Genomic DNA, 23766 nt, shown 5'->3' on the forward strand with positions numbered 1-23766 from the left:
ATTTATAGGTTTTTTATCCTTTGTGTTGGGTTTTGACTGTCTAATGAAGTTAGTGTATAAACGTGTTTGGACATCATGTATGAGGCATATCCCAAAATGGTGTTATAATTGTGTAATCACAAGTAGGGTACAAACGAGTCAATCTACTTGTGATCTAATCGGGATTGGCTCATTAAAAGCTCAAATCAAATCGATTCTAAACGAGCCCGAGTTGAGCTTGAGCTTAATATTAAGCTCGTTTATTAAATGAGCTTGAGCTCAAGCCTGTGTACCTAAGCTTGATTAGACTCGTGAGCCTAAACAAGCCTATATATAACATCAATTTATTATTATTTTATATATTAAAATAAAAACATATTTTGGGAATTAGAGATTTAGGGTATTAGTAAACGAGCTTCTTAACGAACACAAAGTGAGCTTAAGCTTGTTTAGGTGCAATAGATAAAAATGAACTGAGTCGAGCCCGATTCGAGCTTGATTAATTTTCAATGAGCTCGAGCCGAGCTCAGTACAAGGTTAGAATCGAGTCGAGCTTGAGCTCGAGCCTTGTATAACTTAAACGAGCCCGAGCCGAGCCTAACTAGGCTCAAGCTCAGCTCGATTCGTTTGCACCCTTAAGTATATTCAATTATTCATCATCCGACCAACTATTATCATAATTACTATTTTCAAGGTTAGATTACCCTAAACAAAGTTATAATTGGTCCCTATAAGGAGCTTAGTTGATATCATTAACAAGGGGAAGTACCTATTACTAATCAACATCACATGTACCATCACACACACACACACACACACACACACATATATATATATATATATATATATATATATATATATATATATATATATATATATATAGAGAGAGAGAGAGAGAGAGAGAGAGAGATTCAATAGGTTTCACTTGTGGTTGTAGTGTCGTTTCATATACAATATGTTCAACAACACCAAGAGATAGATAAAAATGCCTACTTAATTATTGTTTCCTCTTCTACTAGATTGGTTTCTCGAGATCTTCTTCCATTAGATCAGTTTCCACTAACATATCGATTCACTATAGTACATTGATCTTCCATTAGATCAGTTTCCACCAACAACATATCGATTTACTATAGTACATTGATTCACGAGAGCCTACCCCACTAAAATATTTCCATCATCTACTAGATACACATGTACAATATTTAAGGCACTACAAATAAGTCTTTTCAAATATTTCATATCACCCTCATCAATTATTTCTATCACAAATTGCTAAGAAAAATGTTTGAAAGACAAACTGATATTAAAATTATCTTCTAATACAGTATTTAATTTCATTAAATATAACAACTCAGAAAAATATTATATTTTTCCTGCAAATATACCTCATAGTTCTTAACTACTAGCCTAACTAATTGAGTTTCATCATTTGTTGTTTCACCCTCCTATACAAGAAACAATAAATCACTAATTATAGAATGATCCCATTTTTGTGAAAGAAAAAAAAAAAGTTATATGATTATTTTGGAAGTTCATATACAAAATTTCAACTATGTATCAAATTTTCACGGTACTCATATCATATTTTGAGTACATGTCATCTCGCAGTACAGATATCAAAACCAAGAGTATTGTAGTTTAAATTCGCATGTTATAAATACAAAATTGACCATTTTACGGCTGACACCCAACAACTTTACCTGTGAAATTTATTTTCGAGGGTAGACTTGAGAAATTTATTTTCCCAGGTTGCGCCCACGAAATGAGAGCATTTCACACCTTGTGGAATTAGTGTATACCTTATAAACAGAAATTTGAAGTTTTGATATATGATAAATTACTGATTATTTTAGAAAAGTCCTTAAACTTTGCTTATTTAAAAAAACAAAAGAGTTTAGTACCTTTACTTTGATTTGCTTCTCGATTATAAACTATTTTAAAGAAAACAGTATTTACTAATTTTTTTTAGTCTTTGGATCAGCAACTTGCAGAATACAACCACTATTGTTGACGAAAGCACGTGATGTAGATAAATAATCTACTCTACATCAGATTCTCTGATAAACAAACATATAGTACATATTCTCTGAAAATAAAAACAACCCCAACCTCCAACACCCAATACCTACCTATCGGATCGGATGTATATATTTATCATTATAAAACCAATTTTCTAATATTAGTCCCTCAACTTTCACCTCTTCGCTTTTATAACCCTTTCCCTTAAGCTCTACTTCAATCCAGTCCTTCAACATTTCTAGAGTGATACATTTTTTTCAAATAAATCCTATAATGCGAACTCAAAGTGTATGAATAAAAACTACAATGATTCCAAGTCAAGATTGAAATCATTTGTATACCTCCAACATATATCATTACCCAATAATAGCGTTGTACTCAACGTGTTTCTTGATAATAAGAATATATAATCTATTATATACTATCATTTTACTAGTTTTATGTTACATATCGTTATTATTTATTAATAGTAGAAAAAAGTGAGAATATGTTTTAACTATGAATAAATAAATATGAATACATTGGCTCCTTAGGATATAACTTCACAGGTTCTAGTAGGGATGTTTGTTTGAATATATAGGTTCCATCCGATCTAATCAAATCAATCTAAATTTACAATTTGATTTTCGATAATAATAGAAACATTTTAAAGATATAACTTGAATATTAGTCAACTTTATAGAATAAATAAAAACCAATTGTTTAGTTTTGAATTAAAATGTATAATTAGCTACTAAAAAATATTTATTATAATTTAACAATACACAACTTTTGGAAAAAAAAAAACATATTAAAGTTTTTTAGGGTAGACTTTATAATCTATTAAAAAATAATTTATTAATTAATAATTAATATAATATGTATATTAAAATAAAAATAAAAATAAATAAATATTATTATATGGTTTGTTTTGGACTACTCGGTTTAAATTTTATAAATAGATTCCTGGCAAATTAATAATTTGATTTCAACTTAAACCAAATTAAAAAAAAAAAAAAAAAAAAAAAACAAATAGTCAAATCTAAAATTTTCAATTATAATCCAACTTTATTTAAATAATAAACAAACTCTAGGTTTTGAAATGATATATTACACGTATTAATATTAATATATGGTTATTATAAAAATAAAAATCAATTACTTTTATTGACATGATAAAATAAAACATGTTTTTTTTTTTTTTTTTTTTTTTTTTTTTTTTTTTTTTTTTTTATGTTTGGTAATTTGCGCTTAGAGAAATTCCTGTTTTTTTTTACTAAATGCATGATAAAGGCGAAAACGATGGAAAACAACATATTTTAAAGATTATTTCTGAAAGCAAGAAATGAAATTCGTGGTCCATTTCGCTAATGATGATTGGACAATGTTCAATTACAACCACAAACCTTCCTATCCTCATTCCTCGACAATCAATATTCTATACTTCAAAGTTTAAGGAATACAAAGTAAATCTTATTAACGGCATGTCATGTTCGACGTAATGATTTATTAGTTACGGTTATTATTAATTTTTCTGAAATTAATTTTTTATAATATCTTTAAAAATTAATCAAGTAATCGATTTTATATTATTTTATTATATTGTAAATATGTAACTAACTCGTATTTTAGATTAAGTATATCACTTATTTCCAAAATTTTACATATTTGGCTTAAATTTTAATTTCCATTCGAAGTTTGGTCCGAATTTAATACTTTGTTATGAATTCGTTCCAAATTTGCTTTTTTATTTTTTACAACATTTATATTTCTATAACTTTTCAATTCTTTTTATAATGATTTATAAGATTTGTTTTTTTGATTTTTTTTCCATCTTCTATAAAAGAATTGTTTTAAAATACTTTTACTTTTTTTTTCTAACTTTCATATTGTATCATATATATTAAAAACAATAACTTTTATTGTTATTTGTGCAATCTTTGAATTTGATGAAACAAAAAATATAATAAATTAGATAAAATAACAAAACAACGATTTAAATTGAATTTGTTATTTCATCAAGTCCAAGTGTCACACAATTAACAAATATAATTTGTTTGCTAATGTATACGAAGCAATACAATAGTTAGAAAAAAATTATAAAAGTATTGTAAAATATTTTTTTAAATGTTGGAAAAAAGTTAAAGAAAACTATATTAAAAACACCTAAAATTTGAGGCAAGTTTGTAAAAAAATTTAATACAAACCAAATTTACAATAAAATTTAAAATCTGGAAGAAAAACATAAAATTTAAAAGAAAGATTACCTATTCAACATGAGATAACATGTAACTATATAGAAAATGTGTTACTTACCCTTTTAAAACATAAACCGAATTACTTGAAAAAATTTAGGCATTATGAAAAGTTAGTTTTCGAAAACAATAATAACCCATTATTTTTGTTATATTAACTTTTTATAAATGTTTTTTTCTTTTAGAAAAAAAAAAGATTTTTTTTTTCAAATCGTTCTACATTAGTTAACACATTTTGAAGTTCCTTTTTTAAATTAATTAATTTATTCTTTATCCATCTTAAATTTTCTTTTATATGATAGCTATGTAGGGCTTTTTTTTCAAATAACTATGCCACTTTTTCTTTTGCAAAATATAAAAGATAGAAAAAGGATTTGGGATATTGATTAAGCTAGCCTTTATAACGAGGTAATTAAAAAAATGGTCGTTTTTTCCGTTTTTGAAAAATAACCAATTTGTTTGTAACATATACATTTTGGAGTACTAAAGAGAACTGGACTCAAGAACAATTACAAAATTCAATGAAAGTAATAATATATGATGCAAATATAGCAGTTTTTCTCATTGATCAGATGTAGAAAGGTTACAAAATTGATGGCTCAAATAACCTAGTGTTATGAGCATGTATGAAAAGTGGATAGAGGTGCAGGTACAACTAATCATAAAATACACATGGAATAAATCGATAAAGTACACAAACAATGACATGTGACAAACAAATTAATTGAAAGAGTGTACAAAATCATTAACTATTGATAATATTTCTAATAATAACAGATTCATTTTGGGTTACCCTCATGACCCATTTGAGCAATTAAAAGACAAGAAGAATATATAAGAATTAGTTTATTAATTTATCATGTTTTGATAAATTAATTAGAAGCCGATTTAGTATTAATTAGGAATTAATTAATTAGAGGGGTTGAATGTTAATTAATTAAAATGTTTAATTTAGTGGAACATTCTAGAACCTTATCGGATAAGGTGGACGAATTCAGATAAGCTTTACCATGGTTTTTGATTTATAAATAAGAAGCTAGATCAAACCCTAGGTGCTCCTAACTCAAAAATTTGTTCCCCTCTTCCCTTCCTCTCACGAGATGAAAATCCTAACCCTTCTAGGGTTTGTGATTTTTTTTTTTTTTTTTTTCCATCCCCTCTCCTAGGTTTTTGTTGGTTTGCTTTTTTTTTTGTTCTTGGGTGTGATACCATTAGAGGAATTTTACCTTGTATCCTCTCATCCAAGCAAGGTGTTAAGAACATGATCTTAAATAAGGAGATCTCTAGCTTCATAAGAGGTATGTAATTATTTCTTGTTACTATAGTAGTTGCAATAATATAATGAAACTTAGAACCACATAGGTTGCATGAACACATAGAATTTTGTTAAGTCTTCTGTTGCCATGGTCATATGTATAGAATGCACTATAACCTAAAACATAGATACCGAAGGAGCTTAATAGGCTCTGTGCACTACTTCAGTATTAAAAGCGCTTTCGGACAAGCTTTTCAGTCAATGAATAACAAGATCTTGACAAGCACCTAGATTTCAGATACCTTCACAACAAAAACATGCCTCAACGTTCTCCTTCTTTAGGAAGAATCAACTGATTCCAAAATCATTTTCACAAATACACAATACTAAGAAGGGATTTCCTTATTTCTATATACCACGAAAGTAGTTCGTGAATCTCCTTTTTGTCTTACTCTGGATTTAGACTTCATGAGTAAATTCAAACCAACATATTTTGAAGATGAGTTGTAGGAAATATTTATTCTTAATCAATATTTAAGAATAATTTCTTTTGCTTCCCCTTTGTCTTCTGTCCATAATACAAAATTTCCTATGAATCTTGGACAATTTCTCCATCTTTATACTTGTTGATATTTAAAGCAATACTTGGTTTCTCCATAATTTTCCAAAAGGCTTTTTCAAGCTTAATGTCTGTTATAGCAACTTATGCATAGTAATATTGCATAAAATCCCTCACGTGTTTATATTCAATATTATAAATGCCCTAGTTGATTGAAAATAATGTATTCTGATCTATCCTTCAGATAATCATTAACATGTTAATGAAGTCATTCAGATTCATCAGAGGAAAATCAACAAATTGTGAACTCGTACATCTATATATGTTTCCTCATAACCTTATACCGGTAATTTTCCATAAGATTTTCAAAATAAACATCTTTGGCAATGTGAAAAAAAAAAATTCTCTTCTTGCATGACTATATTTCGTCATCAAGCTTTCCTAATGCAACTTGGAATCTGATCTTCAATTCCTTCAACTTCTTAAAGTTTGAATCATTCAGCTTCCAATTAAATTGTACGAATATGAAAGTAAGAGGATTAAATGGAAGTTCCTGTTGCTTAGTAATAGAGTTTTCGACAAAATAATTATGCTTTGGAAGCTTCTAAAATTCTCCAAGTTACTAAATGCCACATCTCTCACCATCTCGACATTACAAACTTTCGATATGTCTCACATATCAACACCTTTTAGCTATCGATTCTCTCAATATTTCTATGGTGTTTTGTTGTTGAAATTTTCAAATATGTTGGACTACATCTTTTTTATTTCATCTTTCGTCCATGCTACTGCTTTCGCTTTGTCTATATGGTCTCTTAATATTTCTCTTTCGTTCTGCAGTACTAATAATAATTGACTTTTTGGGATTAAAAGGTGGAGCTTTTGAAGTGGTCATGGCAGTAGAAATGGGTTTTGTCGAAATCATTGTTGTTTAAGGCAGTGATTTTGATTGGTGGAATTGGATTCAGTAGAAGCCTTCATAGAGGCCTCAAAGTTGAAAATCCTATTGGATATGTTGTAATAAACTTTTCTCTATGAACATTACTTTCTGAACCACTACTAGTTGATCTAGGTATGTTTACCGAAGATATAGCCATGGTGGTTTCATTTCTCCCCCTTGTGACAACAATTGCAAAGTAGCATTTGGAGTATTAAACAAAATTCTGGAAACCAAACGAACAATGATTTTGAGTTAACCCGAAATTGATGCTTGAGCTTTTTCTAGAGTTTGTTTAGTGTACTCCACAAAATCTTTCTATAACAACTGCCTTTCTTCCAAACCAATTTGAGGCTCTAACTAAGCAATCTTCGACTTAGCCTCAACCAACTGAGCTTTCATATATTCTTCTATTTTCAAGAAACCTTACTTGAATTCACTGTTAAGTGCCTTAATATCATCCAATAAGGGAGTAATTAACCAATCATGGTTTAAATTGAAGTTTCCAACCCTATGTAGATTTGACCAAAAGCTTTAATTTTTTTTCCATAGAAGACATAACTTTCTGTTTGTCATTTCCTTTTTTCCTTTCATTCTCTTTATAGTCTTCGATTTCTTATAGACCAGTTTCGTGAATGAGGCCTACTAATGGTAAGACTGACTTATTATTATTATTATTATTATTATTATTATTATTATTATTATTATTATTATTATTATTATTATATACATATATATATCTATATCTATATCTATATCTATATATATATATATATATATATATATATATATATATATATATATATATAAATTAAACTTTTAATGTTATAATAGTATAATGGTGTATTTTAAACTTTTAAAATACTAAGTGGTTTAATCTTTTAAATAAATTAACCTTTTAATTTAACTAATCTTAAACCTATCTATGGATTTAATAATTGTCTTTTAATTAAAACACTTAATTAATTAATTAATAAAATCCATGAGGGTGTATTTTATACTATTTATAATACCAAAGTTCTAAATTTAAGATTTCAAAATTAAAGTCATTTAAACAAAATTTAAATTATAAAACGATGAGGTGCACTTTTGAAACTTTTCAAAATACTTGGGTTTAACCATTTAAATTTCCAAAAACTAAAACTTTTAATTTCAAATTTAAACTATAAAATCAAAAGGATGTCATTTAAAACTTTTTCAAAATTACTAGGTTGAATATATGAATCAAAATAATCTTATATTATTCATATTTAACCAAATCCATCAATTTTGGTAAAGATATCTCATACCAATAAGAAAATTCGAATTTAGGCATTAAAAACGAGTTATGGTAATTATCAAAATCAAAATCTGACCAAAAAATCTAGCACCAAACGAGTCAACTCGTCGAGTTGGGCAAGGAACTCGTCGAGTTCACCCAACTCATCGAGTTCTATGATGGACTCGTCGAGTCTGGCTACGAGACAGCAAAAAAATCGATTTCTTGTTCTTTTAGTTTTTGACTCTTGCATCTATTCAATTGAAAAACATCCTAGGCTCTGATACCACTAATGAGTTTTGAGCATATCTACATTCCTATGTGATCATGCAATCCTAATTTCTTTGGATCCAAGTTTTTCTCTATTGAACATGAAAATACAAACTCCAAAGCAATAACCCTATGAACTAGCATACAATTTTCAAAATTGACATATAAAAATAGAGTTAGAACACTACTGCACTTGTTATATTGTAATAACAAGAATAATCCTTTCTTGATCTTGACTCTTGAAAGCTTAGTGCCCCAAGTGTTGCACCTCTAATGGAGTCTCAAACATTCAATGCACAGAATGACTTGGAGAGGTTTGAAAATCGGCCAGGGTATATAGCATATGCATAGAGCCTATTTTCCTATGTAGAGGTCCATTAAATAGTTGTGGCTAGTTTTTAGGTGTAAACCCTAATACCTTACTTCGGCACAAAGCGACCCATGGACTTCCTCTTTAGAACCCTTGTACGAAATCTATAGGGCTTCCCCATAAGATTTCATCCACTCCAATCTATGGAGTCCATTAGCCCAATAATGCAACTATCAATGATTTGCACAACAGTCCTTCAATTATTAATCAGTTCCTTTAATCCCAAAATTAATATCAAATTAATTTCTGATTTATTACTAATTAATAATATGATTTCCAAATAATATAATAATCCTATAATATATTAATAAAATCATTTTGAGCACCAGTTTATTATTCATCTAACAAATCTAACTCTCTTTCCACTTGTCATCCTATTAAATTGCATGAGTGAAGGAAACCCAAAAGGACCATGCTCATAATCAAATCAAGTACATAGCAATTATAGTTAAGGCTTAGACACCTAATCCAATATGTCGGAGGTGTAGGACTCCAGTTTGATAGGGTGAGGTTGGGCATCAAGTTATGGGAAGCACCGAAGTGGTGGCTTAGTACCACTGAATTGATTCAACAGGTGCGTGATAGACTGAGGTTTGTGCAGAGTCGACAGAAAAGCTATGCTGACCGACGTCGATCAAATCTCGAGTTCCAAGTGGGAGATTTTGTGTTGCTGAATGTGCCACCTTGGAAGGGTGTCATTCGGTTTCGGAAGAGGGGCAAGTTGGGGTGTCGATTCATTGGTCCATTCAAGATTTTTGCCAGAGTTGATAGGGTTGCTTATCAGTTGGATCTTCTGGACGAGCTCAATTAGATCCATAACACCTTCCATGTGTCTCAGCTCCGAAAGTGTGTTGCAGAAAAGATTGCAGTTATTTCTCTGGATGATATTTAGGTGGATAGGAGCCTGAATTATGTGGAGAAGCCCATTATAGCTTTGGATATAAAAACTAAAGCTCTTCGTAACAAGGTGGTGAAGCTAGTGAAGGTGTAGTGGCAGAACCAGAAGGGCTCTGAGTGGACTTGGGAGCCGAAGGACAAGATGTGAGAGCATTACCTGGATCTATTCGCGTCAGCAGACTTCGAGGAGGAAGTCTAGTTCAAGTGGGGGAGAGTTGTAACACTCCACCAGATATTCCATTGTCTACCTTCAAGTATTTTCATTTCGGCAAAAAGGGCCCTTCTGTACGCTTAGCGTACATGAGTGTTGTGTATCGGGTGGCTGAGGCTCATACGTTGGGCGTACGAGCAGGTACGCGGGGTGTACATGGCAGGTGGCTAAAACCCTAATTTCTTTACTTGCACCCTATTTAAACAACCTTATATCATTTAGACCAAACCCTAATCAGCCTCCATAGCCTCATTTTGTCCCTTAACCCCATATTTTGATGAGAGTGTGATCCTTGAGCTTAAAGAGTGTTTGGTGGCCATTTTAGAGAGCATCTAAGGAGGAGAAGGTGGTGATCAAGTCTTGGGTGTCATTGAGCTTCTAGATCAGTTCATCTTGAGGAACTTCAGGAGGTAAAAAGTCATAACCTTGTCATCTCTTTTGTTAGTTTGAGCTAGGGTTTTGCTATGAAGTCCGTTTTTAGTTATTTGTACCCTCTCTTATGAGCTGAGCAACTCCAGATGGTAGGATTGTTAGATCTAAGCTCTTTGATCATGTTTGATGCATAAAGGTGACATCTTGAAGGTTGTATTGATACCATGCATGAGTTTGAGGTCTTAAATGATGTCTTAATGGGAAGAATGAAGTTTTGGGCTTCCTTATGGCATGCAAGGGCATAAAGTTGTCAACTTTATGCCCTAGGACATATTAATGGACTAAGATCTAAAGTTTGACGTTGAAATCCCAAGTATTAAGCACTTAATGTTCGTTGGTGCATATTCTGCTTCTACATCTGACATAATATCATGTACATTGTGTGTACAGCTAAGGGGCTCAGTATGCTAAGCGTACTGGAGTGGTACGCTAGGTGTACGCACCCCATATGGATTTAGGCTTCGTGTGAGATTGTAAGGTTTTTGGCCCTTATTTAGTTTTGGGCCTGGTCCCATTTAAAGTTAGTGGTATGTTATTCTGATTTGGGCCATAGTTGTATTGGTTGGGCGTCATTGGGCCATGTGGCCTATTAATAGTTATATATTGGATCCTAGGCCCATTAGTAAAGTAAAGACTTTTGGGCTACCATGGAAGGACTTAGGCTTAGGTTTTTTGGACTCTTTGACTAGGTTAAGTTATAATCCTAATTTAGGGTTATTTGTACCATTGTTCAGTGTGAGGTTTCATACTAATAGGTGAGCAGCTATTATGTTCAGTAGACTGAGGTGAGTCTTTTCACTACACACATGGGTCAAAGGCACTAAGGCTGACCCATTATTTGATATGATATGTTTCGTAATTGAGTATGCAATGGTTTGCTAATTGACATATGTTTAGATTTATGTGAAGATCATGGGGGGAGCCCATGGCACTTGTCAAGACCATGGGGGAGCCCATGGTTCTGGGATACAAGACCATGAAGGTAGCTCATGGCATTCCAAATGAAGACCATGGAGTGAGTCCATGGAAAAGTTATATATGTGTGCATGGCATTATGTGGTTATGTTTTTCATGTGTTTTTGGGAAACTCACTAAGCGTGTGCTTACAGTTTTTTTGGGTGTTTGAGGTACTTCTGATTCTAAGGGCAAGGGTCTGGCTTGATGGCACAACTTGCACTCTCCAGTATTTCCGCACTTAGTATTTGGATACTCTGATCTTTTAAACAATGTGGTTATGTAATGGGATTTTTGGAAAACAAATGTGGTTGATATTTCTAATTATTAATGAAAAAATTTCTGTGAAATTTGGGCTGTTACATTTATGATTATAAAACTTATACATTAGATATACATTGTTGAACTTATGCTTACAAAACTTATGTATTGGAGATATAATGTTAAACTTATGCCTAGAAACTTTAGTATACAAGTTAGGCCTTATGATTTACAAACTTACAAACTCATGCCTAGGAGGCTTACAAACTTACAAAGTTAAAAACTTATAACTCAATGGTTACATGAAACATATTAATTACCTAACTACTACAGCACTTAGAAATCTCCTGACTTATAACCGTTAATCTTCGTGAGCAATAAAGTTATGTATAGATCTATACAGTTTGACACCCTCACTTGTGGTTACTAGCTACAACAATGAATGCCAAGTCACACCGGATGACTATTATGTATCATTTATGACATCTTATGAAGCCTCAGGAGGGGCATATCACACTACTCAAGAGCTCGGTTGTAAGGACTTATTATAATTTTAGGGGTGATTCGTTCACTATTTTCATATATCGAGGGAACTATTTTCATTCATCGGGGAAAATATTTTCATACATCAAGAAACTATTCCATACATCGATGAACTATTTTATTACATCTAGGAGTTGTTTTCATATATCAAGAAACCATTTTCGTACATCAAGAAACTAATTACATACATCGAGAACTACTTTTATATATCGAGATTTTACTTATATACATTGAGAAACTATATATGTACATCGTGAATCTGTTTCCAATCTAAAATACTTTTGATAAAAACACTAGTACGAGCCACTACTTACAGTAAAAATGATTTACAGTTGAAAAACTACTATAGTTGAAACTACTTTAATTCAAATACTTCAAACCTATGAACTCACTGACATTATGTTGACTATCTCAAATCACATGTATTCTAAGGGAAAGAAGGGCTAGAATATTACACCTATCGAATAAGTCATGGAGTCACAATTATCTATAATCTAGTTTTATTAGCCTACTTATGTACCTTCAGCTATGTAATACTAAGACAAGTATCAATGAAATTCCATTTCAGTAATAGTATTTCCAATCTTATGTTTTTTTGCTTGTTCTATGTATTTAATGATTGCGATCCATGATGCCGTCCCACTGCCTGGCGATTCAAACCATTGGCTGGGGGTGTGTCAGATTGGTTTTAGAGCTATTAAGTATAGAGAACTTATATCTTCCTTGAAGATTACAACTATAACTGCATGCTCACACACTCAAATTAGGTTTACCCTTAAACCTAAGTACAAAAGTATTATTAGTTATATTACTGATTGATCTATTTAAGGGATCGGTGCCTAGGATGGACATGTTGTTTAGGATGTTGGATTTTAGAAAAGCTATATGCCAAATTGGCCCTACCCTTTGACTGTCCTGACTCACTAAATCGTACATGATGGTAATGAAGTACTAAACTTTAAATTATATATATGAATATATAATTCAACATCCAGAGAATTCAGATCTTCGACTATAACGGTAAGTTTACAAACTTAAGAATTTAGGTCAAATACTATAACTAAAGTTAGTATAGTACATGAATCAGCAACAAAACATAGACTCTACACCTATGTTTAATTATGGTCAGACCGATGCACACCTAAACTTGGATACGGTAGTTGATAAAGGACACGATTGAGAGTTATAAAGATTTCAAGAATAGTTATGAAGTTCAGGACACTAGCTACTTTGCTTAGATACACTACTTATGTTCCCATTAGATACTTATAAATACCTTAGGAAGTATGTGTGCTTATGGATCTTTATGGGCTATGGTTACATATGACTTCTACACTTCTAACTTGACTAATGTTTGATGAAAATGTGATTATTTCAACTTAGGAATCCTTAGGAATTTGTAAAAACATATGTGAACATAACAACTAATGATATCAACTATACTTACGTACTTATAACAAAAATACATAGCAAATGGATATACCCCCCTTAAAAATTTTAAAATAAGACGAAAACCATGCCACGAAGAAGAAGAAGCTTGTGAGATCTCCCAATGCCACAAACAAAACCAACACGACCAGTAGACTTAGTTGCAATCAAAGAACTGATTGTGCAAACATATCACTAATGCTTTGGCCACTTACGAGGCTAATCAAACAATCACATCCAGGAAAAGTGGTGAGGCAGATGAAAGTGGCATCAATGTCGATAATAGGGGCTGTCCAAGGGTGTGAACCTACAAGGACTTAATGAACTGAAAACCAAGATCCTTCTATGGCAGTGAAGGAGTTGTCAGTTTGACGTACTAGATTGAAAATATGGAACCAGTTTTCCATATCAACTTTTGTGTTGAGGAATGTCGTGTCAAAATTTGCACCTACACATTTATGGACACATCACTTACCTAGTGGAATGATCATGCCAAGACCATGGGCATTGACTCGGCCTATGCAACATCTTGGGAAGAATTGAAACTGGTGCTCGTGATTAAGCATATGGGATAGGTGCAAGGGACATACTTTAAGACTCAACAGATATTATTGGTACATTCATTGTTAACAATTTATATACAACTGTACTATTTGATTGATAAGTGTAACGCTCTAAAAATTCAAACCAATTTAAACTTTTCAAAAACAACCCATTTTCATTAATTCATTACAAAAAGGTTTCCGATTCATTCATTATCAGAGTATTTCCCAGAATCACATCATAAGTACATAAAACATGAGGAGCAGTACGATCACGCCTTCACCTTGCCACGATCTCCTGAAGTACCTAAAACAATACACCGAAAACTATAAGCCCGAAAGCTTAGTGAGTTACCCCCAAAATACCAACCGCAATACCATACACATATCACACCATAAACACAGAACAGAACAGCCATGCACTTCGGGTCTACTTTGTGACTGGTCCGCCGCACCGGGCCTACAGTCCACCTGGTCCACCCTCCGAGTCTAGCCATATATATCGAGTCTGGAGTGTGGTTGGTCTGCCCGCACCGGGCCTTCAACCCACCTGGTCCACTCTCTGAGTCTACAGTATGACTGGTCCGCCCGCACCGGACCTTTAGTCGGCCCGGTCCACTCTCCGAGCCTCGGGACGTCTAGTCCTGCCCTCTTGGGGCCTACAGCCTATCCGGACCGCTCACTGGGCCTTCGGAACATCCGGTCAACCCTGGGTATGTTGGCCTACAACACAAAGTAGGACCCGCCTCAACCCAACCCCCGAAAAACAACCATGCGCACATAAACATATAATCATATAGCAATTCATAACCCATCAGCCAAACTAGTATCATATAACATAGCACATCCATACCAGGATACTGAGCTAACCCGTCACTAGCATAGCATCATCCTAAAACCAGGATACCGACCCTAACCAGGTCTCTAACATATACCATCCTAACTACCAGGATGCAAACATAGCAAAACAAAAACATAACAAACAACTACCCGGATTTCCATCCGATAAAAGGGTCGGCCTAGGTGCCGTAGACCCTGTCGATATAGTGAGGATAACTCACCTCGCAATCGCTGACTGAAGAGATAAGATCACGCTGCTCCAACCTTCGACACAAACTTCACCACTAGTCAAAACCAAATAACCAACACCAATAATTACCAAAATACGCCTGGTCAACTCGTGGTCAAAGTCAAGGTCCTTAGTCAAAGTCAAACCTCCTGACTGACTCTACTCGCCGAGTCAACCCGCTGACTCGTCGAGTCCCCATGCTCTGCAAACTCCCATATCGCGACTCAACTCGCCGAGTCGCCCCAAGACTCGCCGAGTCCAACAAACTCTGAGTTCCTTCATGCTCAACTCACCGAGTCATCCCTCGACTCACCGATTCACAACTCAACCAGAAAGGTTAGGACTCCTCGACAAGACTCGCCGAGTCTAAGAACAGACTCGCCGAGTCCAAGGCTATCTTCAACAAACTCGTCGAGTTGTTCTTCCAACTTGTCGAGTTCCTGCCTATCTTCATCCAACTCGCCGAGTACACCCATGTGACTCGCCGAGTACCTCTAGTTCTTAATCCATATAGTGGCTTTCTAAGCCATGCAGGGACTCCTAACCATAGATCTACTCTCCTACAACCCATCCATCTGTTGGATTAATGTCTAAGTCCATAACTATATTTGGTAAGACTTGACCCGACCCGGCATGGTCCATTTGGGTTGCATACCATCATGCACTTGAATGAGAGAAATAAGACACTTATGGTTATTAATATATTATAAGTTCTAGTATATTAATAATAAGAATAATAAGATTATTTAATTAGTATTGATCAAGAATTAATCTAGGATTAATTAAGTGATCAAAAGAAGACTAATTAAATATATGGGTTGATTGTGTAAATCATCCATACTTGTATAGTGGGCTAATGCTCCATGGATAATCAAGTTGGGCTAAAACCCATAGGATGGTCCATGGATGCTCCATGGTGTATTTGTACCCATGGATCCAAGGAAATGGAAAGCCATGACAATTAAGAGTTTACCCTAATTGTGTAACTATATAAGCATCTTATTATTGAGGAAAAATTGGCCACTAGTGTGTGTGAAGAAAGGGCTAGCCGATTTTGAAGAGTGTAGAATTCTCTCAAATCATTCCAAGTGTTTTGATGATTGTGATTCCATTTGAGGTGTCACACTTGGGGCACTAGGCACTCAAGCTTCATGAAGACTTTCTACATCAAAGAGGTATGTATTCTATCTTGCTATAGTCATTGTTTTGTATGCTAGATTAGGATAATACCTTGGAAGTTCTTATTTGCATGTATAATAGAGAAAACATAGATCCAAGGTATTTAGGGTTGCATGTACACTTAGGAGTGTTAGAATGCTCAAAACCCAACAGTGGTATCAGAGCCACGGGTTGTTTTCTGTTATATTGATGCAAATATTTTATTTTCAAAGTTGAAAAAAAAAACCATGAAGTTTGTCAAATTTTAAGATAATTACTTGTTCTTGTGAAAAACTAATTATTTGTAAAATTTGAATAATTTGCTTTATGAGTTGAATTAGGTCAAATTTAATAAAAGATAAAATAATATGATTATTTTATTAGTTTTAAAAGTTTGATCTAAAGAGTTTTATTTTTTGAAACCTCCATAAGTTATGGATATGAAAAGGTTTTAAAAAAAAAATTGATTCAAAGTTTTTTTGGAGTTACAAAATTTGGTGTTAATGTTTTAAAGGATTCCATAACTTAAGAATAAGTTATGGATCACCAAAAGTTTTTTGTGTTACCTTGTTTTATGAGTAAATTTAGATTAATGAATAAAATTATGTGATAGTTGGTTTTAATCCAAATTAATCTAAGAATTGATTCTAAAATGTGTTTTTGTAACTTGTCCTCAAGTTATATGAAAAGTCACATTTAAGAATCATAAAACTCATAAAAATTGGCAAAGGTTACAAAAATGAAGAGTCTAGTTCTAATTAAATGGTTTTATGACTCCATAACTTGTCCTCAAGTTATGGAGGACCAAGAGTCTCTTCATTTAATAAAATAAAATAAAATAAAATAAAAGGTGTAACCTTAATTAATTCCATAAGTTATAAAATAAAGAAAAGTTAATTCTTTTATTAGTTTAAAGTCTTCCATAACTTGTCCTCAAGTTATGGAACTTGAAGAGTTTTTGGATTAAAACTACTTTAAACACATAAGTTATGGAATTAATTAGTTTTGAATAGTTTCAAAACTTGCCCTCAAGTTTTGGAATTTGTAAAGTTTTCTCTTATGAATACTTTAATTCCAAGTTAGCCCTTAGAATTTTAAAAGTTAAAATTCAACCCTTATACTTTATAATATTATAAGTTAATAATATATATATGTATAAGAGCAAAGTCAGTCTTACCGCTAGTACGCCTCATTCACGAAGCCGGTCTATAAGGTGGGTATAAGGTTGTTGCCTATAAAATGGCAACTTAATGGGTGTCCACTCTCACCCACCGCTTGCTTGACTGGTGGAGGGTCGTTAGCCGAACGGGTTTGACAGGACTAGAATTCTCCCTTCATTAAAAGTATTAATGATAATACTAAGTAACTAAACTCTTAATAATACCCAATCTTAGTTACTTAGGAAAAATGTGAATAAGGTGCTAATCCATGAAATTGCACTTTACACTTTGTCTAAGTCGTTAGTGGAGCGTGTGTGGTTAACCGGCACACTAACTTGGACTTAACAAGGTAGGTAAAGGGTGACTTAATATTTATCATAGTATCGATGGAGCGTGTGTGGTTAACCGGCACATCGATTGAGGGGTAATTTATTAAGGGTACCAAGTGATTTGCATGGTTACTTCACACCTTGTTTTGTGATCCTCGGCATCCCAGTCACAAAACCTGAAGGGCACACTCGAGATTGAAACATGCCTTTGAAAAGTTCAATGAATCTCAAAGATCTAGGAGTTTCAAAACCAATTAAAACCTAATAATTCATTTCGTTTATCTTGGTGGAAATTGGTGAATCGACATTCACCTACCTTCAAATATTTTATAGCTTGGATTACGGCATACCTCTTCTAAGTTATAAAATAGTTTGTTGGGTCCTAGCCTTAATATTTCATATTGGGTGTCATATTAAGGACTTTAAATCAACTATCTTGAATATCTCCCAAAAGATGTCTGGTTTAGACACCTATGATCTTCCCAAATCTCTTGAAACAAGGTTTCCTAATGAAGATGATGTCCCATGGATATCATACTTCTTCACCTCTTCAAATTATTCTCCCTAACCCACAAGTTCTTGAAAAGTTTAAGGTCACTCAAGCCCTATTGGCAAGGCAAGATCTAGGTGTGAACACATCTTGGAGATGTAGTCACATATTGACAAGCCGGGAGAGTTGGGTGTCAAAGTCTTGAGAAAGTTGGTGGTTCAATCACTTTCTAAGTCACATAGTGAGTTTCTTTGGGACACCTATGAAACAGACTATGACAAGACCCTTAATGATCTTATCTATTTGCTAAGATCAACTTCCTAAAACTTTATGGACATTGACAATGATGACATTGGATATCCAGTAAAGCATTCTCTTCCCAATGGAAAGGGATCGGCCATAGTCAACTCGGTTGACCAAATGGTAAAGAGAAAAGCTAAGTCTGTGATAGTCCCGTGTACCATTATCAAAGGGTCCATATGTTTATATTGCCAAGGGAAGGGGCATTGGTTGCGAAGCTGCCAAATTTACCTAAGGATGTTAAAGTCAATAAGTTTGACTCTACTTCAGGTAAGTTCCACTATCTAACTCTGCTAAGTTTCTATTCTGAGATTCCTGATACATGATGTGACTGGGTCACATGGTGATGTTTTAAGAATCAAAGAAAAGTGAAGAAACTTAAAGAAAGAATATGTTGAATCTGATGGCGTAGATGGATTTCTATCGCGTAGTTTGAAGATCGGATTCTTGAGCTACTTCTTAGGAGTTATGAGATATTGCCTAGGAATAGATAACAACAAGTTTTCATATGGATTTTAAGGATAAGTTTTTCCGCAAAGTTCTAAAATAAAAGAAAATTTTTGATTTTATTTATTTTAAAATATCCTTACAATGGCATCTGTGGAAATTTTTGTTGCTTATAAGATTCCATTAATAGCAAGAGTGGAAGTATGAAATTGATTCTTTCATTTGTGGTAATGTCTAAATTTACCAAATAAGGAAAAATTCTCATCACCCAAGTTTCAATTGGACCGGAACTTGGAATCATGCAAGTTGTATAGCATGATGAATGAGAACTTTCAAGTATTAGAAAATTAAGACTAACTACTTGTTCACATGGATGTGTGAGTCAAGTAAAGGACTAAGGGATCGAGTACACATTCTTGTGCACTGATTAAGTCCACCACAAAAGATTGATAAGACTATTCGTCATAGTTTACTAAAGCTCAGTAAATATGATTATACTTACAAGCTTAAGTGTAACTCTAAGACATTGGAAAAGGTTCCAATGTATGGCAGGGCGAATAAGAAGAATCAAATTAGGCAGAAGGATAAAAGTTTCTCATATCTGAAAAGATGGGAGAGTACTTTAGTATCAGTTTTGTGATCATCTTAATGATTAAGAAACCATATCAAAATTAGTTCTCTAAGGAAATCTTAGTGCATTCTTATGACTAAGAAGAGGAACTTGAATTGTTGAAATGGTTAAATCAAGAAGATGAGTCATACTTCGTTCCAATACAAGTCTTAGAGTCATACTCCAAGATTGTCATTTGAGTGACATGTCTTAAAGAAGGTTTAAAACACTTGTCAAATGTAAGAGTAAAAGTTTTCTACTCTTGTACATTTGAAATTGGTAAGTTGTGATGTTTTGGATAAAACAAAGACCAACTTAGGCCAATTGGGTAAAGTGTTTTTCTTGATTAGAATCCGCACTATCTCTTGGATGTTTGACAAGGGAGTCTTATATGTCAAGAGGACAGTGGGAGTCTTAAAGGTCTTGAAAGTCTCAAGAAATAGTCAAGAATAAAACCTGAAGTTCTTCACTAGCACACGACTTGAGGTTTATAACCTATCATGTTGACATATCTGTGCCCATTCCAGTTAAAGTTGGCTTTGCATATGAGTTCTTAGAGTTCTCAGTTTGTTGCATAACAACTTGGAAGCAATGGCAGGCCCTTGAGCTGCCTGGTGGCAAGAAGTTAAGATTGAGTTCAATCCATATGGTTTTGGATTTGTCATTATCTTTGTCTTGTGATTATGGTTTGACAAATTCATATGGGTAGGAACTCATACACCATATAAATCTAAGTGTCATAAGGTTTGTCTCCGATTCATGAAAATGATGGTGAGGAAACGCTTTCACTAAGTAGATTTTACGAAGATATCAATTGTGTTATTTGCATTTTCAAAAGTCGTTAGTGGAGCGCGTGTGGTTAACCGGCACACTAACATGGACTTGTGAGAAATGGCAAATGCCTAAGCAATTGAGACCATGATTACGGTATCCCTTTTCATGGTTCTTGAAATTGCTTAGACACACAGGTGAGCTATCTACGGAAAGGGTGTATGAATCTAAATTTCAGACTGTCCAGCTGATTTCTGAGTACATGTCAAAGCTAGTGGGAGCATAAGTGTTATGCTAATAATCATCATGTTAGTGGGAGCATGATAATTATGATAAGTATTGCAAGTTAGCAATGTTAATTATAGAAAACAAAAGTTTCAATTGGGAAAAAGTTGTTTTGCTATAATTAAGGGAGAGGAAATTATGCTTCATCTCAAATCTATAAGCTTAGATCGTGAGGTTTTAATCATTTAGTCAAGGATATATATGAATTTCATGTTGGAATGGCTCAACATAAGGAAATTCTGTATATGGGTCCATTATTTGCGTTCTAAAATTCGATTATGATTACGGCATCCCTTTTCATAATCTGAATTATGAGAACTTGGCAAATTGAAATGGAAATATTATAGCAAAAGACTGGTTTAGTCTTTATGTAAGACATCATGAATCGTGTCCCATATGCTTCGGATATAGGATCGATTACATGTGCTATATTCATCCGTTCTAAAATTTTCCAAATGCCTGGGGCATTAAGAAGGGAAAAGGTTTAGAACTGGATATGACTAAAAGGATTAAACAATTGTCGAGGACAATCTAAGGTTTACCAAAGATTGGTTACTCAAGGACAATTGGAAGTATAGTGATAATTCTGGAAGGACCATATTGACATAATCTATAAGGAGGCAACTCTTGTTCAGAAGTGATAGTCAAAATGGAATCTGGAAATGTTTCAAAGTTAGAATTTTCACTCTGTGTAAGATTAAGGAAACTTAATGCAAGAAGGATGGTTCCAAGGAGTTGATCTCCTTTGGAATGATCTGTAATGTTTGTTGTCAAGTCTTTATGACTTTGTGCATAATCATTACAAGAGGATCAATGCATATAAGTTTAGAATCTAACAGATTTCAGTAAATGGCATGAATTTGGAATTCTTGCATTTGCAGTAAGGATTTGGGAGTGTGAAAAGAGAATCATTGAAGTTATGTTCAATTGATCTAGTTCACAAAGTAAAGATCATAGACAAACATAGTATGCATACTTGGTGTGTGGCATGACTAGTGTTTAAGAAAACATAGTGTACATGCTTGGAGCATGGGACAACTATTGTTTTAAATTCAAGAATAAAGTTGATAGCTGAAACAGTATACAATGAATAATGTGTAATCATATGGTGATAAATAAAAGGTGTTTTATTTATGTTCAAAGGGTTGATACCATATTAGATTCAATTATTATTGTGTTTCACTTTGCATGTTTTGACTTCCCGAATAAACTAGGTTATTCTTCCGGAATGACTAAGTTATTCAAACCATCCACAGTCGGTCATATGTTGGAAGTAGATATGAATTAAGACTGTCATGATGGGTTGTAGAGGTCTAAGGTGTTGGACAAGGCTACAACAATCATGAGTGCTCATAAGTTCTGAGTATTGGATTCAACCCGCGCTCATTGGAATCACTTCATGGATTTTATCACGAGTGATCATGAGACGATAATATCTTATATTCTTCAAACCTAGAGATATGAGTTGTTACTATGAGTTGATAGTACATTGATAGCACGAAAACGCATTTGGTAACTCGGTGCTATAAAACGTGCCTTTGTGTATGATTCAACAAGTAGTAGAACAAGCCATATGAGTCGAAGTTTATCCGTTCCTTTTACCTTCGGGATAAAAGCGATATCTGTGGGCCCCTCGATGATTTGATGATGACAAATGGAAGTGCTCGGCCGGGCCAGGACTGATTTGATTTGTTCAATTAGTCAGTTGTCATAAATCGGAAATCGGGAAACAACAAATGGACAGAGAGAATGATTATAATCCATGTCTCAGTCCATATGATATCTAGAATGGAGGAATATATGATCCCTTATCTAATGGACAAGTCACTGACAAAGGTCAGAGTTTATCTACAAGGTCAGAGTTCGACAGAAGCTTTTGAGAGCTACGATTGTCGGTTGGTTCCTGAAGTCATACGCAATAATAGTTTTAGACTTATCCAAGTGGGAGACTGTTGGATTAATGTCTAAGTCCATAACTATATTTGGTAAGACTTGACCCGACCCGGCATGGTCCATTTGGGTTGCATACCATCATGCACTTGAATGAGAGAAATAAGACACTTATGGTTATTAATATATTATAAGTTCTAGTATATTAATAATAAGAATAATAAGATTATTTAATTAGTATTGATCAAGAATTAATCTAGGATTAATTAAGTGATCAAAAGAAGACTAATTAAATATATGGGTTGATTGTGTAAATCATCCATACTTGTATAGTGGGCTAATGCTCCATGGATAATCAAGTTGGGCTAAAACCCATAGGATGGTCCATGGATGCTCCATGGTGTATTTGTACCCATGGATCCAAGGAAATGGAAAGCCATGACAATTAAGAGTTTACCCTAATTGTGTAACTATATAAGCATCTTATTATTGAGGAAAAATTGGCCACTAGTGTGTGTGAAGAAAGGGCTAGCCGATTTTGAAGAGTGTAGAATTCTCTCAAATCATTCCAAGTGTTTTGATGATTGTGATTCCATTTGAGGTGTCACACTTGGGGCACTAGGCACTCAAGCTTCATGAAGACTTTCTACATCAAAGAGGTATGTATTCTATCTTGCTATAGTCATTGTTTTGTATGCTAGATTAGGATAATACCTTGGAAGTTCTTATTTGCATGTATAATAGAGAAAACATAGATCCAAGGTATTTAGGGTTGCATGTACACTTAGGAGTGTTAGAATGCTCAAAACCCAACACCATCATGTAAAGTGGCAAACTTTATGTGAATCCAAAGAGATCTAAGCATAAAACACTCTTGGGCTAGGGTTTGGGACAAGAAGGCTTCACTAACAACTCAAGGACAGGGACTTTATGCACTTATGGATCATCTATATTCCAGATCTGAGGTAGCAACCTCAGATCCAACCTCCAACCAGAAATAACTCTAGATAAGCTCCCAAAAACTCCACAATGATAGATCTAGAAGCTCAAAAGATCAAGCAACGAATTATTACCTCAAAAGGAAGCTCCAACTGAAGAATGAACC

Source organism: Lactuca sativa, chromosome 5 (genome assembly GCF_002870075.4).
Source record: "Lactuca sativa cultivar Salinas chromosome 5, Lsat_Salinas_v11, whole genome shotgun sequence".
In the NCBI taxonomy this organism is placed as follows: Eukaryota; Viridiplantae; Streptophyta; class Magnoliopsida; order Asterales; family Asteraceae; genus Lactuca; species Lactuca sativa.